Genomic DNA, 7,807 nt, shown 5'->3' on the forward strand with positions numbered 1-7,807 from the left:
GTGGCTCAAATGGTTATGTGGGAGGCAGGTGTTTTGCTTTACGCACACTGGAACCAGCACTGGGCAAAGAGGGAGCTCTTTCCTTGTGATGGGCTCCACTTGAACTGGGCAGGAACCAGTGTCCTGGCGAATCGAATAACTAGGGCAGTAAACAGGGCTTTAAAATAATTAAGGCAGGGTGGGGAGATCCAGGAAAGTACAGTACGGTTTAGATACAGAGAAAAAGCAACAAGAGAAGAGACATGTCAAGGCTCTAGAGCAGAGCAGAATTTTGGGTAAAAATAAGCAGAATGGGTCAGGAAGGGACAGAGAGAGTAACAAAGGTAATAGGGCATTACTGACTGAGGAGACATTAAGGAAAAATAGAAGAAAGTCTAAGCTAAAGGCACTATATCTGAATGCATGAAATATTCACAATAAAATAGATGAATTAATAGCACAGATAGAAATTAATAGGTTTGATCTAATAGCCATTATGGAGACATGGTTGCAACGTGACCATGGTTGGGAACTAAATATTCCAGAATACCGAACTTTTGGTAGAAATGGCAAAATGAAAAAGGAGAGGGCGCAACCCTGATAATAAAGGATGGGCTAAAGACAGCAGAGGGAAAGGATCTGAGCTCGGAAAATCAAGAAGTAGGATCAGTTTGGGTGGAGCTAAGAAACAGCAAGGGGCAGAAAACATTGGGAGGGGGGGGATGTTTATAGTGGTAATGTAGGGCACAGTATAAATCAGGAAATTAATGGTGCTTGTAACAAAGGTAATACAGTAATCATGGGGACTTTCATCTGCATATAGACTGGGAAAACCAAACTTGCAGTAATAGTGTGGAGGATGAATTCATGGAAGGTATACAAGATGGTTTTCTAGATCAATATTTTGAGGAACCAACTAGGGAACAGGCTATTTTAGATCTAGTATTATTGAATAAGAAAGGGTTAATTAATAATCTTGTAGGAAAGTGGCCCTTGGGGAAGAGTGGCCATAACATGATAGAATTTTGCATTAAGTTTGAAAGTGATTTACTTAAATCCAAACTATGATCTTAAATCTAAACAAAGGAAACTATGTAGGTATGAGGGGAGAGTTGGCTAAGGTAGATTGAGAAACTACATTAAAAGGTATAATGGTAGAAAAGGAATGGCTAGCATTTAAAAAATTAATTCATAATTTACAACAAACATACATTCATTTAAGGCACAAAAAACCCCACAGGTATAGTGGTCCAATCGTGGCCAACAAGGGAAGCTAAAGATAGTATTAGATGAAAGGAAGATGCTTATAATGTTGCCAAAAAGAGCAGTAAGCATAGGAAGATTTTAGAATTCAGCAAAGGAGGACCAGGAAATTGAGGGAAAAAAAGGCAACTAGAATAAGAGAGTAAACTATTGAGGGACAACATAAGAGACTGCAAAAGCTTCTATAGGTATGTAAAAAGGAAAAGATTAGCAAAAATAAATGTGGGTCCTCTACAGGCTGAGACAGGAGAAATTATAATGGGGAACAAGGAAATGGCAGAGAAATTAACCGCATACTTTGTGTCTGTCTTCATGGAAGAAGGAGCAAAAAAATTGGAGAACCCAGGTCTAGTGAGAATGAGGAACTAATAGAAATTAGTATTAGTAAAAAAATGGTATTGGCGAAAATAATCGGACTGAAAACCGATAAATCATTTGGACCTGATGCCCTACATCCTAGAGTATTGAAAAGGGTAGCTATAGAAATAGTGGATGCATTGGTTGTCATGTTCCAAAATTCCATAGATTCTAGAATGGTTCACATAGTTTGGAAGGTAGCAAATGTAACTGGGCTATTTAAGAAAGGAGGGAGAGAGAAAATGGGGAACTGCAGACCAGTTAGCCTGACATCAGTAGTAGGGAAAATGCTGAATTCTATTATTAAGGATGTGGTAACAGGCACTTAGTGAATATTATTAGGCAGAATCAACACGGCTTTATGAAAAGGAAATTATGTTTGAGAAATCTGTTAAGAGTTTTTTGAGGTTGTAACTAGTAGAACAGATACGGAGGAACCAGTGGATGCGGCGTATTTCGATTTTCAGAAGGCATACGATAAGGTGCCACATGAGGTTATTGAACAAAATTAGGGCTCAAGGGATTGGGGGCAATATACTAGCATAGATTGAGGATTGGTTAATGGACAGAAAACAGAGAGTAGGAATAAAGGGTTCATTTTCAGATTAGCAGGCTGCAACTGGTGGTGTACCACAAGGATTGGTGCTTGGGTCTCAGCTATTCACAATATATATCAATGGATGAGAGGACCAAATGTTAAACAGTTGGACGTCTCTGGCCCAGCATCCTTGGGACCTGACTAGTGCCGGACCATAGCATTTTCCGGACCACGGGAGGTCAGCTGCTGACAGCAACCCGGACGTGTTCTGTCATGCATGGGGAGAGAAGGGACGGGATGGGAGAGAAGCGGCGGGGCGAGAAGCAGCAGAAGCGTTTGGGCGGGGGGAGAGAGAGCTAAGCCGCCGAGCCTCGCGCTGAGCCACGACAGCGGCAGGGGGAGAGCGGGCGGCGGCAGGGTGTTGTAATGGTTCACATTAAGGACACACATAATATAATAACAAGGCATTGTTGTGTGTAATGTACCACATTATAATGCCAGAGACCCGGAGAATTTGAAGGGAACTTGATGAATGGTCTGAGAATAATTGTGTTATGGGCAGAATGGTAAGACTGACCACTGGCTGTGCTCCGAGAAGTGCAAATACACCCCGCTCTTACAGCTGTGCGGGACAGAGGAAACAGACAGAAGGGCGGATATCGAATGACAGACTTTCCAACCTGCTGTCCATTCCATTATAACCAAGTACCGCGACCTCTGCTGCAGACCCGGGGATCACAGGATGGGGTAAATAACAACCATCGCAATGAAATGAAGAGACACCTGATCAGTGAACTCCTGGTAAACTAGGGAAGTGAGTCGGAGCTGGAAATCCAAATAGAGAAATACTAATGATTAAAAAGGGTTAGATTCCAGAACTTCCTGTTCATAGAGTTAAACCCGTGGGGCTAAGGACGCGGGAGTAAAACTGTGAGTGAGGCCTTGATGGCTGTGACGGCTCCCGTGAGACTCCGCATTAGATCCCAGCAGAGAATCCGGCTGTAGATCCCCACAGACCATGGTACTGAAGGATGCTATCACGGCTCTTTAAAGAGAGGAAACATTCCCGATAAACCATTACACACAAAGGGATAGTCCCAGAGATTAGGAACACATGGGAACAGCTCTTGGAGTTTGTCCACAGCTGAATGGGATCTTGAGATCCGGTGTCGATTGGTGGAAATTCAGCGCCAGGACCAATTGCTCTGAGACTCTCCGCCGAATTCGCTGATCTCCGGCCATTCTGAGCAAAGCCGAGCCTCTCCGCGGCATGGCCAATGATTCCGGCAGGGGATGGTTTGTAAAGTTAGCTCATACTTCACCTGGAAGTGCGTGATCCTTAATGTACAGGGATTTCTGTCCTGTATTCATACCATGCTGTACATTGTGTGATTCATTGGATGGTGTCAGAGGAGCGGCAGGTTGCTTCGGCCTCATGCTGTATCTGAGTTCGATGAACGACTATACAGTGAGATTTACTCTGTATCTAACCCTGTCTAGCTGCCCTGGAAGTTTTTGATGTAACTGGGTCGAGCGAACTTTACCCTGTATCTGAAACGTATCTAACACGTACTGTACCTGACTTGGGAGTGTTTGCTGGGTAGTTTACATATGGTTTACTCTGTATGTAAGCCAAGCTGTACGTGACTTGGGAGTGTTTGATGGGACAGTGTAGGGCAGTGGTGGGCAAAATACAGCCCGTGGACCATATCCGGCCCGCCATGTCATTCTATCCGGCCCGCTGGATGGGTCAGAAATAGAACGTGAGCCGGAGCTCGAGCTGCACATTCGTCTATCCACTTTCACTTCGCATGGGTCAGAGACAGTCCCGAACTGCAGCCAAGGAAAAACCATAGTATTACTTCATTCAAATTAATAATTCGCAAAATCGATTCTCCCTGGACCGATTTAAAGGATCTGTTCCGTGAGTCTGGGCACCAATGGCGGACGTACGTACCCAGAATGCACTGCGTACTAGAATATGCCCTATCCATTTTAGAGTCATGGCTGCTCATCTCCACAGATCTTTTACCGAAGAAAGTGACTGGCGCTGCATCTTTTTTCTCCCTGTATCCAGAGTATGACGGCAGGGGAGTTTTCATCTGTCACCAATTGGGCCGACATTAGGAATCTTTGCAGAGGGACATAAGGATGAGTGAAGTGGGGAACTGAAGCTGATATAGGCTCTAAAGAGGCTACAGTTCTATTTCACAGCACTGATTTACAGAGACCAGAAGATACCACAACATTTTCAACTTTTATCTTTGATTCATTTCTAGGCAGTATCGAATTCATGTTGTGTATGTAATATAGCATCTGACTACTATCTGATTTATGTTTATGCAATGTTCATGTTGATCAAATGTTCCCTCTAATTTTTTTCCGCACACTGTCCCTTTAAATTTGCTGCTCGAATACTAGGCTGCCGCACATGCGCAGTGTCTCTTCCAGCGACAGGTGGGGAGTGGCCTGCGCGGGACCGCGCGATTGTTGCTGACCGTGCGGCCACGCGCCTCAGGACCAACATTGGTGGGCAGCCCTTAACAGCTCAACAAAACTTGTTAATTGGCTCTTCGGCCCATATAATTGCCCAGCCCAGGTCTAGGTGATGGAAGCCATGGCAAGTTGCTGCATCTTGTAGATGGTACACACTGCAGCCACGGTGTACCAGTGCAATGTTAACAAATATAAACAGCAATCCCAGCCGCCCAGATCAGGTATAACTGCCGTCTATTCTGGGTTGTAACGGTCCACATTAAGGACACACATGAGATAATAACAAGGCATTGTTGTGTGTATTGTACCACATTGTAATGCCAGAGTCCCGGAGAGTTTGGAGGGAACTTGATGAATGGTCTGAGAATAATTGTGTTATGGGCAGGAGGGTAAAACTGACCAATGGCTGTGCCCCTGGAAGTGCAAATACGCCCCGCTCTTACAGCTGTGCGAGGCAGAGGAAACAGACAGAAAGGCGGATATAGAATGACAGACTTTCTAATCTTGTGTCTGTTCCTTAATAACCATGTACCATGACTCTGCTGCAGACCCGGGATCGCAGGATGGGAAAATAACAACCTTTGCAAAGAAATGAAGGGACACCTGAGTAGTGAACTCCTGATAAACTAGGGGAGTGAGTCGGAGCTGAAACTCCAAATGGAGAAATACCACTGATGAAAAAGGATTAGATTCCAGAACTTACTGATCATAGAGTTAAAGCTGTGGGGCTGAGGACACAGGAGTAAAACTGTGAGTGATGCCATGCTGGTGTGACTGCTCCCGTGAGACAACAAACTGGATCCCAGCAGAGGATCCGTCTGCAGATCCCCACAGACCATGTAGGGAGTGCAAGGCACTGAAGGATTCTATCACGGCTCTTTAAAGAGAGGAAACATTCCCGACAGACCATTATACACAAAGGGATAGTCCCAGAGAGTCAGAGCACATGAGAACAGCTCTTGGAGTCTGTCCACAGTTGAATGGGACCTTGAGGTCCGGTGTCGCTTGGTGGAAATTCAGCACCAGGATCAATTACTCTGAGACTCTCTTCGCCGAATTCACTGATCTCCGGCCACTCTGAGCAAAGTCGAGCCTCTCCCCACCATGGCCGGTGATTCCAGTAGGGAATGTTCATTTTTACAGCAAAGGGCTTTCACCCACTGGTGGGCTTTCTGAGTTTACTGGCTCTAGTTATATTCTGCAACAATCTGAATCTACCCAGCATCTCCCGGGGTGTAATTTTCAAACTCTAACACTGTGCTGGGATGGCATTGTAGTATCGGCCAAAGGCAGTACAATGGCCTCAGACACAGACTCAGAGAGCCTCTCAATACACCATGGTTTCACTCCCCACACCAGCCCCATTGTAGTATCGGCCAAAGGCAGCACATTGGCCTTAGACACAGACTCAGAGAGCCTTCCAGTACAACATGGTTTCATGCCCCACACCAGCCCCATTGTGGTCTCTCTCAGGAGGATTTAGTGCCCCATTTGCAGGGTCAGGAGTATTTTCCGTGGTGTGAGCCGATAATATAAAGAACTGACGCTGAATTTATGAGATAATAAAGCAAGAGGGATGGAGCTTACCAATCCCAGCACAACATGTCCCCTCTGTACAGTGCGGGGAGACACGGGGAAGTCCCTCGGACTTCCTTCATGTGGACCGTGGCCACAACTGATGTAACCGGTGAGACAATGGGTTCTGTTTGATTCTAAAATATGGGACGGTGGCAGCTCCGGAGTGTCTGAGGATAGAGCAGGCCACTCCTTCACAGAATGGGAAACACAACCTGTCAGCTCAAATTTAATTCACATCTTTGGCGTTTGCTTAATGGAAGGATGTTTTGTGAAAGATTATAACATTCCTTATTCCCGACTCTCAATGATGTATTACTGGAGAAGATGAAATTGGAATTAGGATTAAAATGTTCCTTGATAAAGATTTCAGATCTTTGTCGCTGGCAGTTCTGCACTAATGGAGAGGGAAGATGATTCGAGCCAGGCCTGGTCCAGATTTAATTTCACAGCAGGACTTCAGACTGGTTACAGGAACACTTCCTGCTCCCAGTCTCTGAGACACTGGCTCCTCACACTGGGACACTGTGTGTCCACAGTCTCACCCAGTCTCTGAGACACTGGCTCCTCACACTGGGACAGAGCGTGTCCACAGTCTCATTCAGTCTCTAAGACACTGGCTCCTCACACTGGGACTGAGCGTGTCCATAGTCTCATTCAGTCTCTGAGACACTGGCTCCTCACACTGGGACACTGTGTGTCCACAGTAACACCCAGTCTCTGAGACACTGGCTCCTCACACTGGGACAGAGTTTGTTCACAGTCTCTGAGACACTGGCTCCTCACAGTGGGAGCACCATTGTTATTCGCTGTCCCTGTTTATACTCCTCTATCCCTCGCTCCTGGGGTTCTCTCACCACTCGGAAGGTTGCTGCTTGCGAGGAGATTTGCCTCCGGAGGTTTAGAGGGATGTCTGCTCGGTCCTGGCCATTTTCTGGACAGCTCGTTATCTGCAAAACACTGGGGAGACCTCCAGGCACTGGAGGCAGTGCGGGGAAGTGGCAAAGGCTGATGCTGGTATCAAAGGACTGAGGTTTGAGATAGACTGGGGAAACATGGGCTTCACAAACTGAAAAGGAGAAGCTGGAAGGAGCTGGGAAAAAAATTGTTATGCGGGTGGAAAAGCGGGACTTCGAAACATCACTTTAAGTTAAATTGTGAGAGAAGGACTCTGGGACACGGGGTAACACTGGGAGATAATAAACTTAGGATCAATCTCAGGAATTCTTCTCCACCCAGAGAGTGAGCAACATTTGGAGCGGACTTCGTGTGGAGCTGGAGGTGACACTCACTGCCAAGGACAACCACCTCCCACTGGGGCCTGGGCTGTTCTTTCCACGGGCCTCCTGTCATCAGGACAGTCGAATATTCAGCCCAACACCGCGAGCTGGAGCTGGCACCATCCAAAGCGGAAATATTCTCCACCTCTGCATCCTTCCCATTGATACCCTTACCCAACAAATATTTGTCAATCTCAGTCTCAAAGGCTCCAACTGACCCACAGCCTGAAGAAGAGTATTCCATATTTGCACTACCGTTGTGTGAAGAAGTGTTTTTCAACACAGCACCGAACTTTAAGGTTATGCACCCTTCTTCTGG

This window comes from Pristiophorus japonicus, chromosome 9, assembly GCF_044704955.1.
Source record: "Pristiophorus japonicus isolate sPriJap1 chromosome 9, sPriJap1.hap1, whole genome shotgun sequence".
In the NCBI taxonomy this organism is placed as follows: Eukaryota; Metazoa; Chordata; class Chondrichthyes; family Pristiophoridae; genus Pristiophorus; species Pristiophorus japonicus.